Source organism: Lactuca sativa, chromosome 9 (genome assembly GCF_002870075.4).
Source record: "Lactuca sativa cultivar Salinas chromosome 9, Lsat_Salinas_v11, whole genome shotgun sequence".
NCBI lineage: Eukaryota > Viridiplantae > Streptophyta > Magnoliopsida > Asterales > Asteraceae > Lactuca > Lactuca sativa.
Window position 1 is genome coordinate 97,834,287 of NC_056631.2, and position 19,787 is coordinate 97,854,073.

The window sequence follows — 19,787 nt, forward strand, 5'->3', positions numbered from 1 at the left end:
CCTAAGAATCATCTATCATTCACTCATTCATTCCTAAGGATTGTCCTAAGAAATAGGTACGAAGTCCATTGCCGCCAGGGTTTAATTAACAGGCAGTAAGTCCATAGTTGTTGATGTTATTTGTTAGGCACTAAGTCCATAGCTGTCAGGCTTTATCTCTATTATTGATAATATTATTTTAGGAAGTCCACCCACAATACATGTCAATGGGTTTTTTTAGTACATCTGGTTAACACATCGTTCACAACACCTATAGGTTGCGAGCCTGCTAGTGTTCCACAAGACTGTCTAGAATAGTCTGTGGTTGTCATTATACTCTACTAGATGACTGGGTCATCGCTTGGGTCACCGTTTCTCATCATATTTCACCTCTCATCATCTATATCATCTTTCATCTCTCATCATTTTTATATAATCTTTCAACTCTCATCTCATCTCATCTCATCTTTCATCTACCCATCATAATTATAGGTATAAAATACGTATATTGTTTAAATCGAATAAAACATGTATAATTTGTTCATCCAACATAGATATCAAGAACACAAATAATATGTACACACAGCACATAATTTATATTAAATACTTCATATTTATGTGTAATATAAAAGTAACTATGCACTCACTTATTAAAGTGATGACTCGAAATTCGGACAGCTCTTCACTTCTAATAATCGTCTTTTCCTTCGACGAAACCTAGCATTATTATTGTTTAGTTTTAGTCTAATATTTATTACGACTAATTAAATCAAGGTCTATGAGCGACATTGTTTTATAAGTATTATACAATACTTTTCCACTACTAATATATACAGACAGGGGCCATACATGAAACACTGGAGGGCATGACCATTTTGGCATTATAGCACTTCTGCAATCCAACAACCCTATGCGGCCCTTCGAACCAGATTCCTCGTATTGTGAGTAGTTAAAAGATATTATAATAACATTTTGTATATTATATTTTAAAATATATATTGTTTATAAGTTCATAATAACGATGTTGAACTTAAACATAAGCTATACTTAAAGTAGGGTAAGCATAACTCACTTACTAGGAGGTTTGGCTTAGAACCGGACTCTACAACGGCAGAACTTCTGAGCCGAAAGCTCTTCTTCTCGGAGCCTTATGGCGCTCTGGGACTCGCCTCTTAGCACATGGGAAATACTAGGTATTGGGATGGAGAGATTGGGAGTGTTGAGAGAGAAAGAATGGGAAAGGTGTGAGATTTTGGGGTGATTTTTGCTTCTATTTATAGGCTAAGTTTGGTGCGAACACTGAGCATACCCTTGCTGAACATTAGGCGTTCCCATGCCACGTGTAACCATCTGGTGGCAAGCCATGGTGAGAAAGCAGTGGCTCATATCGTGCCATGTGTCGCTCGCTGGTTACTCCAAAAACTAATTATCTTCTAAAATCCATAACTTTTGCATACAAGCTCCGTTTTGACGTTCTTTATATCCATACGTAGGTATCGACAGGATCTACAACTTTCTTTTCTACTCCGTCGCTAATTTTAAATTTGTTTCTAAAGTTATATTATAACCGGCTTAGAAATGTAAAATTCGTTAAAATTCATAACCTTTTCATCTGATGTCCGTTTTCGTCTGTCTTTATATCGTTGAGCTCCAATTAATGAGATCTTCAATTCTCATTTAGGTTGTTATGGCTAACAATCGATCGATCTAAAATTCGATTTCCGGGATGTGCATTTTTATGCCAAATCTTATAAAAATCATAACTTCCTCATACGAAGTCAGATTTGGACATTCTTTTTATGCACGCTCTCGGTTTAACATATACTTCGACTTTCACTTAGATCCCTAAGGCTAAAAAGTAATCTATCACAAACTTCCTTTTTACGTCAAATAACGTCGTGTCGGTTTTGTCGTGAAACTTCAACAAGTCATAACTTCTTTGTTATAACTCGGATTGCAGCGTTCTTTATATGTACAAAACCCATGTGACATATACTATAACTTAGTTAAGATTATTTATTCTAAATAATATTCTATAAAAAAGTCAATTTTTGATGCTTATTGTCTCTAAATTGACTAACTTGAATATGCAGGTGTTATAGTGATTCCCCTCTATCACCGACCAATTTCTTTTCGTTTGTCAATCGAAGTGTCCCTAAAATTCAGAGCTTCAATGATCAGTTCTATATATGGGAACAATAAGGTAAAAGAAATGATTAATACAATAAAGGATAACATACCTGGTAAGTAGCTCTTCTAATAAGGATTGTTCATCTTTAACCCATTTAACCCACATAAGCTTGTAAGAGCTTCCTTCCAAAACCTAATAATCCCAAAGAGTGAAATTGAAAGATGATAAGAACAAACATGGAATCAATATAATTGCTTATACTGAGATACATTGTGTATTCACCTTCTACCAAAAGAAACTTCAAGGGAAGAGAAAAGTTGTAACAGCCCGGAATCTCAGGTATTGCTAAAATTATGTTTTTGGGGTGTTTTAAGAGGGGACTCGGCGAGTTGGAGCCTAGACTCGACGAGTAGGATCGCAGACCTGGTCGCGGGTTCGCGACTGGACTCAACGAGTCCAGATATGGACTCGGCGAGTCTGCGCTGTTTAGTGAAAACCCTAACCGTTCAGGTTTGGGACGTATAAACGGGACTTATTGGCCGTCATTATTCATTTTAGCCTTCTGAGAGGAACCCTAAATCGATTGTGTGCATCTGGAGCAAGGTTAAAGGCCATTGGTGATTTTGAAAGAGTTGTTGTGCAAGGAAGAGAAGGGTTTGGCTAAAGGAACAGCAAGGGAGCCACGTTCTGAGGATTGGGGACACAGAGAGTACATCATCCAGGTAATAATTCGAGTATACTCTGCTATGTTGATGTGTTTATGGATTTAGGGTTTATGGAACCCTTTTGTGATTAGATTGAATGTTACCCTAGTCCCCCAAACGATTGTAACCCTGTATTGGGACCTTTGGAGGTCCAGAATGTCCCATGCCTGTGCATTTCGGGAATTGATGAAGGTTTTGGATTGGAATCCTTATGCCTTAGGTCAATATGTAAATTATAAGTCTTGGGGTGTATCATGAGCACCGAAATGAGGACCTTACGTGATGGATTAGTCTAGGAAGGCCAGACCTATGAATGGTCGGAGCAGTTCTGACCTTAGGAAGCAGTTTGAGCGGTTGCATGGCATGGACTCGCCGAGTCCGATGAACAGACTCGGCGAGTAGCTTGAAGAATAACTGGGACTCGTCGAGTTGTTCCTCAGACTCGGCGAGTTGAGTCGGGGTGGCCCCGCGATTCTTCCAGGAGTAACTCGTCGGGTCAAGGAGGATACTCGATGAGTAGAAGGGGAATCTTAGAGGATTGGAAGACGTCTAGACTCGCCGAGTCGCCATGGCACTCGCCGAGTCCGGTCGAGTTGACCGTTGACTGTTGACCGTTGACCAGAGTTGACCTATGTGTGACTTCTTAGGGTCAGTTAACTTAGAAGATAAAAGTGTTAATAAGAGATATATGATGTTATAGGGAGTTTGTAGCTCGGCGGATCGAGCACGAGTGATTTCAGGATTTGCTAGCTTTCAGTATTCACGAGGTGAGTCTTCTCACTATACTGTACCCGGAAGGGTTTGACTGTGTGACCGGAAGGTCAGGTATTATATGTGATATGTATGCTATATGTGGTAAGTTATTTGTTATATGTGCTATGTATGTTATAGGCCGGAAGGCGATTATGTTATGGGCCGGAAGGCGATTATGTTATGGGCCGGAAGGCATTGTGTTATGGACCGGAAGGTCTACCCAGCAGGGACGGAAGTCCCCTGAGACACATGGACCAGAAGGTCAGGGCCTGGAAAGGCGTATGTGCGTAAGTTGTATATTAGGGAACTCACTAAGCATTTATGCTTACAGTTGTTATGTATGTGTTTCAGGTACTAGCGAGGACCGTGGGAAGGCGCCGGCGTGATTTGTACACACTGAAGGATGTTTTTATGATCTTGGGATTTAGACAATATGTACTTGACATGACACTTAAATTATTAATGCCTTGTTTTGAATGAAAATACTTTATTTTTAAATGAAAATTTTGTTTGAAAATTTGCGTTGTTACAATTGGTATCAGAGCCTTGGTTTGAGGGATTCGGGTGCACCTTCGGGGGTAACTGAACTCAAACCGAGGATTTGAGGAAAACTTTTTTTTTAAATAAAGACATAAACTCTTGTAAATGGTTTTGTGGTAAGCAAGAAAGAAGCAGTGTGTACGATCAGTCAGCGCCCGAACGGTAAAGATCCCCAAAATACCTTACAATATTATATGATATGAATTGTTATGCATGCTAGAAGACTAGGTATTCATGATAGGACTAGAGTGGCCTGATTTGTGATGCCTTAGTCTAGGGAAGTTTGCCGATATGAGATGCTTTGCTAGTGTACGAGTAGATAGTGCATAACAGAAGTAGACTACTCACTATCCGGGGTTTGGGGAGGAAGATTTGGGATGAATGCTGATGCGGTGTGGTCGGTAGTATTGGGCCCGTACTACCGAAGACACCGGGTCAGTGGGAGACCCAAGTAAGAATCCCTGGATATCGGAGACTGAGTAGGGTTGCGTTATCGAGTACGATTATACTCGATGGAGTCTCTGATAGTTTTATGTTGTATTTCAGAGACATCATGGTTAGACCACGCCACAGAGCGAGTTCGAGCGGTGTGAGTGACGAGGAGATTCGTCAGATGATTCACGAGGAGGTAGCTGCGGCGATCCGGGCTGAGATCCCGGAGATGTTTGGGTCTATTAAGACCACCCTGATGGAGACGTTTGAGGAGCGGTACGCCGCATTGACTGAAGCTGCAGCCGCTGCAGCTACCACAGCTGTGGCCGCTGCCAGGCCACAGGGGGGTGACTTGTTGCTGTTCCGGGAGTTCAACAACACGAAGCCACCTGAGTTCGATGGGACGCAGGATCCGATTGTTGCGATGAGGTGGATCGCGGATATAGAGGGGTGCTTCTACACTTGTTCATGCCCGGAGCACCTGAGGGTACGGTTCGCTTTGAACCAGCTCCGTCTGGGAGCGAAGGATTGGTGGAAGTTCGTGACGGCGAACTTCACTTTGGCAGAGATTACAGCAGTGACATGGGAGGGGTTCACTGCTATGTTCAGGGACGAGTACGTTCCCCCGGTGGAGAGGGAACAATTGGTTCAGGAGTTCTTAACCCTCAAGCAGGGTACTGATTCTGTTGCGGTGATCACACGGAAGTTTCATGAGAGGGCGATGTTCTGTCCCGAGCTGGTGTCCACAGAGCAGGCTCGGATGAGCCGGTATTTGGGTGTTTTGAGGAGGGATATCCGGGAGTTTGTGTCGAACTCCACCTATCATACCTTTGCTGAGCTTCAGGCGAATGCCAGGAAGCGCGAGATCGAGTTGGAGACCCAGGCCAGGGAGGAGGCCGAGTCTCAGCGGGTGGACCGGCGACCGGCTCAGTCCCAGCCGGCAGCCAAGCGGATAAAGTCCGCCGATTCGAGGACAGGAGGTTCGAAGGGCCGCACTTGCGGAAAGTGCGGCAAGGGTCATGATGGGGTATGTCGATCTGGTGCTTGCTACAAGTGTGGCAAGGAGGGGCACATTGCTAGGGAGTGCCCCAAGGGGTTTATGGTTTGCTTTCATTGCAACCAGACAGGCCATAGGAAGGTCGAGTGCCCTCAGCTTCTTCAGGGATCTGCACCTGCTGCCAGAGCTACTGCGACTCGACCGGTGAAGGCCGAGGCCCCGAGGGCTCGGGGAAGAGCCTTCCAGCTGACTGCGGAGGAGGTTCGCGTTGCGCCCGATGTTGTGGCAGGTATGCTGTAATTCATGTATTTATTTTAATGTCGAGATGTTATGCTTATGTTATTATATTCGTAGGTACTTTCCTTGTGAACTCTGTGCCTGCTCTAGTGTTATTTGACTCGGGTGCGAGTAGGTCCTTTGTATCCTTAGCTTTTAGTCAGCATATCAGCGTTAGTCGTGAGTCGTTGAGTCGACCTTTGAGAGTTTCTATAGCTAACAAGAGAGTGATTTGTGCCACGGAGGTTCTTCGGGGATGCGTGCTAGAGATTTTCGGGGTTGAGTTCCCGATTGACCTGATTCCTATTGCGATGGGTGACGTCTGTGTCATCGTGGGCATGGACTGGTTGAGCCGATTCGGCGCTGTCATCGACTGTGAGCGTCAGCTGGTGACTATACGAGACCATAGTGGGGGAGTTCTTTCGGTGTACGGCGAGGGTACCTGTTCGGGATCAGCTTTTTGTTCGGCCGCTAGGGCGAGGCAGTGTCTACAGCAGGGCTGTAAGGGTTTTATGGCGTATGTGATGGATACGCGGGAGGTTTCCGAGAGACCGAGGTCAGTGGAGGAGGTCCCAGTGGTGCGTGAGTTTCCAGATGTTTTCCCCGAGGAGCTGCCGGGAGTACCTCCTATGAGGCAAGTAGAGTTTGGTATCGATCTGGTTCCGGGGGCCGCGCCTATTGCTAAGGTGCCTTATCGTCTTGCACCTCCAGAGATGCAAGAGTTGTCCTCGCAGCTCCAGGAGTTGCTGGGGAAGGGATTCATTCGGCCGAGCAGCTCGCCGTGGGGAGCACCTATTCTGTTCGTCAAGAAGAAGGATGGTTCACACCGGATGTGCATTGATTACCGGGAGTTGAACAAGTTGACGGTCAAGAACCGTTACCCGTTACCGAGGATCGATGATTTGTTCGATCAGTTGCAGGGAGCATCTTGGTTTTCCAAGATTGATCTGAGGTCAGGGTACCATCAGGTGAGAGTGCGGGATGAGGACGTTCAGAAGACAGCGTTTAGGACGCGATATGGGCATTATGAGTTTGTGGTGATGCCTTTCGGGCTCACCAATGCCCCGACTGTGTTCATGGATCTCATGAACAGGGTTTGCATGTCGATGTTGGATCGGTCAGTGATTGTATTTATCGACGACATTCTAGTGTATTCGAGATCTAGAGAGCAGCATGAGGAGCATTTGAGGGAGGTCCTTGAGGTATTGAGGTCGGAGAAGCTTTATGCAAAGTTCTCCAAATGTGACTTCTGGTTGCGGGAGGTCCAATTTCTAGGACATGTCGTTAATCAGGAAGGGATATTGGTCGATCCGGCCAAGGTTGAGGCGGTGATGAGTTGGGAGGTGCCGAAGTCACCCTCTGAAATCAGGAGCTTCCTTGGGTTGGCAGGGTATTATCGGAGATTCATTAGGGATTTCTCCAAGATCGCAGTGCCGCTCACCAGATTGACCCGGAAGGGTGTTGCATTCTCATGGGGGGCCGGGCAGCAAACCTCCTTTGAGACACTTCGCCAGAGGTTGTGCGAAGCCCCGGTATTAGCTCTCCCGGAAGGGATGGAAGATTTTGTAGTATATTGCGACGCATCGATTTCGGGACTGGGTGCAGTGTTGATGCAGAGGGGTCACGTGATAGCTTATGCGTCGAGGTAGCTGAAGCCTCATGAGGCGAGATATCCCACACATGATTTAGAGTTGGGGGCAATAGTGTTCGCTCTCAAGATTTGGCGTCACTACCTGTATGGGGCTCGATGTACGATATACACGGACCATAAGAGCTTGAAGTATTTGATGGATCAGCCCAACCTAAATATGTGTCAGAGGAGGTGGTTGGATGTGGTCAAGGATTATGATTGTGAGATCCTGTACCACCCAGGCAAGGCTAATGTGGTAGCCGATGCATTGAGCCGCAGGGCGGAGAGCACTCCATTACGAGATGTATGTTTGAGACTGACTGTAATGACTCCAGTATTGGATGCTATTCGTGGGGCACAGGCCGAGGCTGTGAGACCAGAGATGCAGAAGAAAGAGCGGGCCGTTGGGTTAATTTCAGAGTTCGTTAAGGATGGACGAGGGCTTCTGACGTTTCAGGGTTGGATTTGGGTACCGTTCGTGGGCGGTACGGGTATTACTTTGATGGAAGAGGCTCATAGATCGAAATTCTCAATCCATCCCGGTGCTACGAAGATGTATTTGGATTTGAGGAAAGAGTATTGGTGGCCCTGTATGAAGAGGGACGTCGCATGGTTCGTTGAGAGGTGCTTGACCTGCCGTAGGGTTAAGGCCGAGCACCAGAGACCGCATGGCAAGTTACAGCCATTGGAGATTCCTGAGTGGAAGTGGGAACAGATCACTATGGATTTCATCACCAAATTGCCGAGGACTGCAAGGGGAGTTGATGCAATTTGGGTGATTGTGGATAGGTTGACGAAGAGTGCACACTTCCTTGCCATCAGCGAGAGTTCTTCAGCGGAGAAGTTGGCGGAGATATATGTGCGAGAAGTGGTATCTCGGCATGGAGTGCCGATCTCGATTGTTTCAGACCGTGATGTGCGCTTCACTTCCAGGTTCTGGAAGAAATTCCATGAGGAGTTGGGTACTAAATTGCATTTTAGTACCGCATACCATCCCCAGACAGACGGTCAGAGCGAGCGGACGATTCAGACGCTGGAGGACATGCTTCGAGTGTGTGTGTTAGACTTCGGGGGTAGCTGGGATGCGTATTTACCCTTGGCAGAGTTTTCCTACAACAACAGCCATCATTCGAGCATTGGTATGCCACCTTTTGAGCTGTTGTATGGTAGGAGGTGTCGGACCCCCATTTGCTGGGGAGAGGTGGGACAGAGAGTGATGGGCAGCACAGAGATCATGCTTTAGACGACAGAGCAGATTCAGCAAGTTAGACAGAGGTTATTGACCGCCCAGAGCCGACAGAAGAGTTATGCAGACAGGCGCCGATCTGAGCTTGAGTTTCAAGTCGGCGACTTCGTTCTCCTGAAGGTCTCTCCTTGGAAAGGAGTGATTCGATTCAGGAAGATGGGCAAGTTGGGGCCCCGGTATATTGGGCCATTTCATGTGATTGCAAGGATAGGCCGGGTAGCCTACCGTTTGGAGTTGCCAGCGGAGTTGGGGCAGATCCACGACACTTTTCATGTGTCGCAATTGAGGAAGTGCATAGCCGATGAGTCGGCAGTGGTTCCATTAGAGGATATTCAGGTGGATGCGAGCCTGAATTATGCTGAGAGACCAGTGGCCATCAGGGATCGGAAGATCAAGGTTCTAAGGAACAAGGAGGTACCTCTGGTGTTGGTTCAGTGGCAACACCGGAAGGGATCGGAAATGACTTGGGAGCCGGAACGTGAGATGCGGGAGCAGCATCCGGAACTATTTTCAGAGTGAGACTTCGAGGGCGAAGTCTAATCCTAGTGGGGGAGAATTGTAACAGCCCGGAATCTCAGGTATTGCTAAAATTATGTTTTTGGGGTGTTTTAAGAGGGGACTCGGCGAGTTGGAGCCTAGACTCGCCGAGTAGGATCGCAGACCTGGTCGCGGGTTCGCGACTGGACTCGACGAGTCCAGATATGGACTCGGCGAGTCTGCGCTGTTTAGCGAAAACCCTAACCGTTCAGGTTTGGGACGTATAAACGGGACTTATTGGCCGTCATTGTTCATTTTAGCCTTCTGAGAGGAACCCTAAATCGATTGTGTGCATCTGGAGCAAGGTTAAAGGCCATTGATGATTTTGAAGGAGTTGTTGTGCAAGGAAGAGAAGGGCTTGGCTAAAGGAACAACAAGGGAGCCACGTTCTGAGGATTGGGGACACAGAGAGTACATCATCCAGGTAATAATTCGAGTATACTCTGCTATGTTGATGTGTTTATGGATTTAGGGTTTATGGAACCCTTTTGTGATTAGATTGAATGTTACCCTAGTCCCCCAAACGATTGTAACCCTGTATTGGGACCTTTGGAGGTCCAGAATGTCCCATGCCTGTGCATTTCGGGAATTGATGAAGGTTTTGGATTGGAATCCTTATGCCTTAGGTCAATATGTAAATTATAAGTCTTGGGGTGTATCATGAGCACCGAAATGAGGACCTTACGTGATGGATCAGTCTAGGAAGGCCAGACCTATGAATGGTCGGAGCAGTTCTGACCTTAGGAAGCAGTTTGAGCGGTTGCATGGCATGGACTCGCCGAGTCCGATGAACAGACTCGGCGAGTAGCTTGAAGAATAACTGGGACTCGTCGAGTTGTTCCTCAGACTCGGTGAGTTGAGTCGGGGTGGCCCCGCGATTCTTCCAGGAGTAACTCATCGGGTCAAGGAGGATACTCGACGAGTAGAAGGGGAATCTTAGAGGATTGGAGAACGTCTAGACTCGCCGAGTCGCCATGGCACTCGCCAAGTCCGGTCGAGTTGACCGTTGACCGTTGACCGTTGACCAGAGTTGACCTATGTGTGACTTCTTAGGGAGATTGTAGCTCGGCGGATCGAGCACGAGTGATTTCAGGATTTGCTAGCTTTCAGTATTCACGAGGTGAGTCTTCTCACTATACTGTACCCGGAAGAGTTTGACTGTGTGACCGGAAGGTCAGGTATTATATGTGATATGTATGCTATATGTGGTAAGTTATTTGTTATATGTGCTATGTATGTTATAGGCCGGAAGGCGATTATGTTATGGGTCGGAAGGCGATTATGTTATGGGCCGGAAGGCGTTGTGTTATGGACCGGAAGGTCGGCGTGGGTAGGACCGGAAGGTCTACCTAGCAGGGACGGAAGTCCCCTGAGACACATGGACCAGAAGGTCAGGGCCTGGAAAGGCGTATGTGCGTAAGTTGTATATTGGGGAACTCACTAAGCATTTATGCTTACAGTTGTTATGTATGTGTTTCAGGTAGTAGCGAGGACCGTGGGAAGGCGCCGGCGTGATTTGTACACACTGAAGGATGTTTTTATGATCTTGGGATTTAGACAATATGTACTTGACATGACACTTAAATTATTTATGCCTTGTTTTGAATGAAAATACTTTATTTTTAAATGAAAAATTTGTTTGAAAATTTGCGTTGTTACAAAAGTACCATCACGGTTCGCCGTCTCCGAAATACCCCCAAATCGGAAAAAAAAAAACAGCAAATGCTCTGCTCCATCAACCGACCTACCTTGAAGTAGTCGCAATGTCAACAACCCACCAACAAAAGGAGTCGACTAAAATTGGGGGAGCGGTGATATGCATGGGAGTGGTTTACTCTGGTGTTTCTTTACCTTACCGATCAAAATAGAAAAAGAAAATTGTGTTTCTCTAGAAAGGTAATGGAATAATGGAATTGGAAAGAGTAAGGCTGTGAAAAGCATATCAATCTTATTGGAGGACATGACGACATCAGGGAAGAACACATGGAAAAGAGAAAAGAACCATCACAGAGAACAAAAATACGTGTGTTGAGAGAACCAAATTCGCGAATCTTGAAAACTTTTGTGACTCACATCATTAGTGTCACCCATATACATCAACAATCCTCACGCTAAAAACCTCCCATAGTTTCGTTAAACAGATACTTCACAGCATCCTTCATGCTCCAATGTCATTTTTTAATACTAAATCTTTAGGAAGGATTCTTAGTAGGGTAAAGTTTCTTAATTACATTTCTTTGTGGGTAACTTTCTGTTGGACTAACTGTTAACATGTACACAAACTACTCTTATACATATTTGGATGATCTTTTTAGGCATCATGTGATCAAACAAACATCCATGTGCTCCTTCCGTTTATGATGAATCTAACTATTTCTATGCTAATAACAATGATTAGCATTATAAGCATCACTTCGCGGTATGCTTGGCCAACTGTATTCCTACTTGTTCCATTGGGTTGGCTAAATTTATCGTATTTGGTATCTTTCCTTTGTATTAGGAAGTTAGCATACAAGATGGTAACTAAAATGTTTTGATTAATACTATATAGGACTCTCGAAATACAAAAAGGTGGTCTTATTTGAAAATAGGGTCCCTTGAAAATATAACCCAATAAACAAAAAAAAAAAGAATTTTGAGAATTTATTTTTCTTAATTGGAGTTTATTTAATAAATACATCATCTTTATCCTTCGATTTTGAATATTTTTTTAAACATTTGACTATGAATGATTAATTTGTTCTCACAAAAAATAAGATATGTTTTATTTCAACCTATTACATAATTGATTGATTTTTCTAAAAAGTTGACAAACTAAGTCTAAAACACCTGAACAATAGGGTAACTTCAAGATAGATTGTAAGTGGTTATAGGGTAGTCTGTTAGGTTTTTTATGTGAAATACAAAGATAAAAGTATGCTAATTTTTTATAATTTAAAAATAATAAAAACTTATTTTATGTAATAATATTTTATAATAAAAATTTATTTACATTGGATTGTGAATATGTATAAAAAATATATTTAGATACACATAATCACAATTGAATCAAGAATCCGAAAACAAATCTTGTCCACATAAATCATATATGATTAAATACAAATAATCATATGTGATTAAACCCACCACCTACCGCCACTATCCAACACTAACCACCACTACCACCCACCATCCAGCACAAACCATTGAATCAACAACATGAAAACGCGAGAAAAACTATTTAACCACATATGATTTATGTGCACAAGATTCATTATCATGTTTTCGATTCAATAATTTTTCTTTCTCCACTTTAACGATATGTGATTAAATACATATAATGACATGTGATTATATATATCTAATCACATATGATTTATATGTGAATACATACATATGTGAATTTTTCATGATACAGTCACATGTGAATATTCCATGATATTTTAAAAATCTGATAAATCATACGTAAACACATATAAATCACATGTGATTAAATACTCGAGACCAACTATGGAATCTAGAACATGAAAAATAATATTGTCTACATAAATCGTATATGATTAGATACATATAATCACACATGATTAAATACACAAGGGCAACTATTGAAACAACAACGTAAAAACAAATTTTGTCCACATAAATCATATGTGATTAAATGTATCTAATCACATCTGATTAAATACACGAGAACAAATATGAAATCGAGAACGAAAAAATAAAACATTTTCATATAAATCATATATGATCAAATACATATGATCATATATGATTAAATACACCGGAGTAGCTAATGAATCGAAAATGTGAAACGAATATTTCCCACATAAATCATATGTGATTAAAACATAGAAGTAGATGTGATTAGATGTATCTAATCACATACGATTACGTAGACAATATTCATTTTTGTTATTCTCATGTATTTAGTAACATGTGATTATATGAATCTAATCACATATGATTTATATGGACAATATTCATTTTCATTGTTCTTGTATATTTAATTACATATGATTTTTGTGGGCAAGATTCGTTTTCATTTTTCTTGTGTATTTAAAAACAATTATTAAATAGAAAATGCAAAAATGAATATTATCCATATAAATCATATGTGATTAGATGCATCATACATATAATCATATGTGATTATATACACAAGAACAACTATTGAATCAAAAATGAGAAAAAAAATATGTTCCACATATACCATATGTGATTAAATACATATAATCACATGTGATTAGATACACGAGACCAACTAATGACTGAAAATGCAAAATGAATATTGTCCACTTAAATCATATGTGATTAAAACATATAATCACATAATCATGTGTGATTAGATACATATAATCATGTATGATTAGATATATATAATCACATGTGATCATATACATATAATCACACATGATTACATAAATGAGAACTATTGAATCAAGAATGCGAAAACAAATATTTGTGGCATAAATCACATGTGATTAAATACATATGATCTCATGTGACTAAATACACGAGACCAACTATTGAATCAAAAACACGAAAATAATTATTGTCCACATAAATAATATGTGATTAGATATATATACTCACACGTAATTATATGTATCTAATCGCATATTTAAAGCTAATTGATTTTGAGAGTACGAAAAAATGTATTACCAATATGAGACACAAGAAGAACAACACCATTACCCAATATAATAGATTTATACTTACACAGTGTAAGAGAGATCATGTTACCTGAGTTAAAAGATATGTGCGAGCTAGTGCCGAAGTCCATGTAGTAATTTTTGTCGAGAGGTGGCTAAACCGACATGGCTTGAAAAATGGAAGCTAAGATCGTAGGTTACTGCTGAGAAGTTTGAGCATGAATTCCAATGTTTTGTTTATTTGTGTTGAGAGATTGTGCATGTAGCTGATAGTGCTAAGGAAGAATTAAACAGAAGGCATGTGAAGGTTGCATGAGGATCGGATGTTGTTGGGAAGGTACCTACTGAAGACCCGAAGGTTGTGAGGTTAGTAGATTCGGATGAGAGACCTGCTGATATAGACAAGGAGATACACACCAGGATCACATGTAATATAAAACCATGATTTGGTACGGACATCAACAGAATACCATTCTTCCTCATCTTCATCTTTGGGAACTAATTTTCTTGATAAATGACCATAACTCAAAGTACCATGACACATATTGAAAAATATTGGATGCCAAAGTTTGTAACGAGATCCATCAACATTAAGTTTGAAGCTAAATTAATTATACACATTTGTAAGAGAGCACACGAGACATAGCTTAGAAGGAGATGGGGTAGATGATGAACTCAAAATATACATGGAGGTAGTGCCTTGAGAACCGACAATCCACATCAGGAGTCGGCAGAGAAACAATACCTTGATAAGGGGGAAACGAGTGAGACTCGGTCCCTAGATGTAGCTTCAGTGAGAATAGGTTCTGGAGAGAATGAAGAAAGTTGTGACAAGAAGCAAGGAGGAAGAGCCTGATCGCAGGTGTAGAGCAATACGTAGCATGAGAACGCTTTGTAATTTCCCAGGAAAAAACTTTTTGGCGGTATAGAGAGGCAATTGAAATTACGTAGCATGGGATGGGTGAAACCCTAGCTTGATACCATGTTAATTGTGGAAAAAGCCTCCTTGGTTAAGGACTATGTACTGCATTTATATATATATATATATATATATATATATATATATATATATATATATATATATATATATATATATATATATATATATATAGTAGGTATGCTTTGAGTCCCGTGCTAAGCATGACCCATAGAGGGTAATTTGGGCATTTAAAAAATAAGTGATGTCCTGAAATCAATTTTAAAACAAGATATTGGGTCCAACTATCCTATAATAAGAGATATTACGTATCAATTCTTAAAGTTCTGATGTGTTATGTAGAATAGCAAAATTTCGCATTTGTGAGGTCAAAATAGTAATTTTCTCATAAAGATTCTAACAAGTGGATATTAGGAATTCTTACAAAAAAAGAATGTGAAAAGGCGAAGAGCATTGTAAGTCTCTCACTCAACCTACTTTCTTAGGTCACGAGTCATTTGGATTGAAACCTAGAAAGATGTGAGAAAATATGGAGACGAACTTGTGGAGATAAACAAAGGATAGTGACATGAAACAATATTGTACTTCCATTTATCCGGCTATAACATTGTAATTTCAAATTTGACATAGTTGGGATAAGATGATCCATTAATAGAAACGACTTCTTGGGCTTCCCACATAAGTATATAGACATTTTGTTAGTTTCTCTATAAAAAGCGGCCAACAAATCATAGGAACTCTCAATAGTACTTCCATCTAATGAAAAGTTGCAACTTTTGACTGTGTGCCACATATACAAAATATCCAGTTATCTCTTTGGTTATTTATAATAATGATTGCTAAAACAACAATAGCTTGTGCAATGTTTTCCTTTATAGTAAATTTGAAATGACCATGGGCCACCATGATGATACAACTGGTAAGCTGCCAAAGGATGAAGATAATTATGTTATACTTTTAGAGATTTTATTCAAATTGTATTAAATGAAATAAGTACTTCACTTTGAAATCCAACTAAATATAGATGGAACAAACAACTATGACTATTCATTTATATGCAAGAAAAGACAATGGACTATCTACTATATGCAAAAAACAGCACCGAACTTTCAGTTATATGCATGAAACGTCAATGCATTTGGAAAATCCATTTCTTGTATTAGGAGCATGAAACAACAATTAAAGTGCATTGCTATAAACAACAAAATCTAATGAAAGTACACTAGTAGTAGGGTTGAGATATGATAAAAATGAAAGTACATTGCCAAAAACAAAAGTACACTTCTATAATTTCATAGATTTTCTAAAGTATAATGCCCTAAAAAGAAAATTTGAAATGTATGATACTACAACTATTTCTCAAAGTATAATGTCTCAAACAAATGAATGTAAATACAGTGTTATTTCTTGCATTTGTGCCATAAAAAAAGACAAGCTTATCGATGTTGATAGTCCTTTCCATCTTGTCACCTGTAAGAAACCCAAATCTTGATTCCTGCTTGAGCAAGTTAATCAATACATTCTGACACCTTTAAAAACGACAAAACTTAACACAAAAATTATGTTGTAAGTAATTTCCTTGATATTTTATAATAAAATTGAATTATTAATAATGTTTGATAAGCATTCTTGCTTTAAAAAAAATTAAAGATTTTTTAAATATCAACATTGAGTTCTTAATCATTCACAAATTATAAGAATCTTTAGTATGGAAGGTGATGAAAGAACTAACGAGGAAAAAAAAACAATACATAAATTTATGACCAATTAGCAATCCATTGCTTTCACTCTCTTGCCAAAGGTGGCCGTATAGGTGAGCTTGGAGTGAACTGTTCTTGACACCCTACAGAAAACATTATGATTTTTACCACTGTTAATAAAGATCATCACTAAAACTTCAAGTATTGTAGAGAAGAAGAAAATGATAAACCGGTGGGGAGTGGGAGTGAGGGTCGTGAAAAGAGAAGCTTCATACGGATCACAAGGAAGCCAAAAAAATCTAATATTCATGGATAGTTTTATATCATATGACATTTATGTCACTAAGAAAATTTCTTGTGGCAACTCTTTATTTGACCATTGAAATCTTATTGGTTTTAACCATAAATATTTAAAATTCATGATCACCAACTGTCCCGATAATCAATTTAAAGGCACACAAAACACCTCCCCGATTAACTAATTATATGATTATCTAATGACTAATTAAGATGTAATAACCACTTTCCAAGATGTGCATGCAAATACCCCCATCACATATATATATATATATATATATATATATATATATATATATATATATATATATATATATATATATATATATATATATATATATATGCGAATGCCCGTGCGTTGCGTGGGATACAAAAAAATATTTTATATTAAAAATAACTAAATCATTGTTATTAACAATTAAATAATAATTTCATAAAAAATATAAAAAATGATTTTTAGTATTGGTATTATGTTGAACTATATATTAAGAGATAAGGTTGGAACTTGAAATTGTTTTGCATATACAAAGTTATATGATTAAAATAAATAAAAAAAATTAAAAATAAATAAATCGTTATTGTTATCTATTAAATAATAATTTCATATTAAATTAAAAACGTTTATATCAAATATTATCATTATGTAGAAAATACAATAATAGAGACATCTTTTTATCTATCTTAAATTTTATCATTTTGTACAGCATATGATAATAGAGACAACTTTTTATCTTAAATAGTAAAAAGAATGTTTTGTATCATAAATATTACCATAATTATGTAGAACATATGATAATAGTGACGTCTTTTATAAGGTTAAAACTTTAAATTGTATTACATACAGGATTGTAAAACTTGGCTAACACAACCAAATACTCGACATGTTACTTAAACTCGGCCTCCAATGGAAGTGAGTTTGCCTAAATTAGCCATAAGACACTCGGATCTTTATTAAACTCGATCCATATCTAAAAGATATGATCCAAAATCATTTTTGAAATTCTGAAATTTAATTGGTCACTTGTCGACAAAGACAATCTCACCAAAAAATACACTCAATGTCCTACAAAGTTAGATGCAAGGAAGATCACATGGCTTAGTCCCTTTGAAATATTTCACAACCTTTCATGTTTATAGAGGAGAATACATATATTCTCTTGTTTACTCTCACAATCAATGTGGGATGAAGACATTTTAATTAAACTCATTTCTTTATTTGCCAACAATTTCATTTTATTAAATAAAATATTAAATAATAATAATAAACGTTATCTAGGAAATTTATTGCTTAATAGTTTCATTTTTCAGTAATCTCGTAAGTTGCTATAAAAAATTAATTTTTTGTTGAATAACTTTTCGTTAAATTCTAAAATCATAAATTTAGTAAGGTACTTAATATTGAAACTTTGTTTATATGTATTTTCATGATTCAAAATGTCATTATAAAATGAATTCATTTGTAAAATATAATCGAGTATATATTTTGTGCTTTTGAATCAAAGTGATTTTTCAAACAATTATAATTTTATGTTTAGGTAGATTTTTTTATAATTATATAACTTTATGTAACTTATAAGATTATTATAAACAATTTGAATAATCATGAGAGTTTCAAATATATGTGGTGAAGGAAAATGTTTCATTTATTGGTCCAAATTGATCAAACTCGGACCGATTCAGCTTAATATACCAACCTACATAACGTTTTTTCTATTGAAACCCGTTTTGTATATTTTGTGTTTTTGAATTAAATTTATTTTTCAAACAATTATAATTTTATGTTTAGGTAACTTATTTATAATATTATTAGAAACAATTTGAAAAATAATAGGAGTTTCAAATGTATGTGCTGAAAGGAAAATGCTTCCTTTATCGGCCTAAATTGATCAAACTTAGACCGATTCAACTCAATATACCAAACTACATAACGGTTTTTCAACTGAAACTCTGTTTGAACCTAAAAAAATCTTGTTCAAAACCATTTTCCGGATTCTAAAACTTAAATGGACAGTTGCCAATAAAGACAATTTCACCAAAGAATACCCTCAACATCCTAAAATGGTATGCATAAGGAAGTTCTCATGGTTTGGTGCCTTTGAAACATTTCACAACCTTTCCTATTTATAGAAGAGGAAACATTATCTTGTTTACTCTCACCATCGATGTGGGATGAAGACATTGTAATAAAACATGCTGTCTTGTTAATAAAACATTATTCAACTTATTTAGTAAAACACCCTTTCTTTATAGTTCAATAGTTCCATTTTTCTATAATCTCGTAAGTTGCTATCCAAAAAAGTAAGTTTTTATTGAATAATTTTTTGTTCAATTCTAAAATCATAAATTCAGTTAGGTACTTAATATGGAAAGTTTGTTTATATGTATTTTCAAGATTCAAAAGTTCAGTATAAAAAGAAGTCATTTATAAAATATAATCTGCATTTCGTGCTTTTGATCAAATCGAATTTTCAAACAATTATAATTTTATGTTTAGGTAGATGTTTTTTTATATTTATATAACATTATGTAACTTTTTTTAAAATACCATTGGAAACAATTTGAAAAATCATGGGAGTTTCAAATGTATGTAGTGAAAGGAAAATGCTTCTTTTATGGTTCAAATAGATCAAACTCGGACCGATTCAACTAAATATACCAAACTACATATTTTTTTTCTAGTGAAACCTGGTTTATATATATTTCGTGCTTTTGAATCAAAGTGATTTTTCAAACAGTTATAATTTTAGGTTTAGGTAGATGCTTTTTTATATTTATATAAAATTATGTAACTTATTTATAATATTATCAGAAATAATTTGAAAAATCATGGGAGTTTAAAATGTTTGTTGCGAAAGGAAAATGATTCCTTTATCGGTCCAAATTGATCCAGCTCCGGTTCAACTGAATATACCCAACTACATAATTCTTTTTCTAACAAAAACATGGTTTAAACTTGAAAAAATTCGATTCAAAACCGTTTTTGGAATTCTAAAAGTT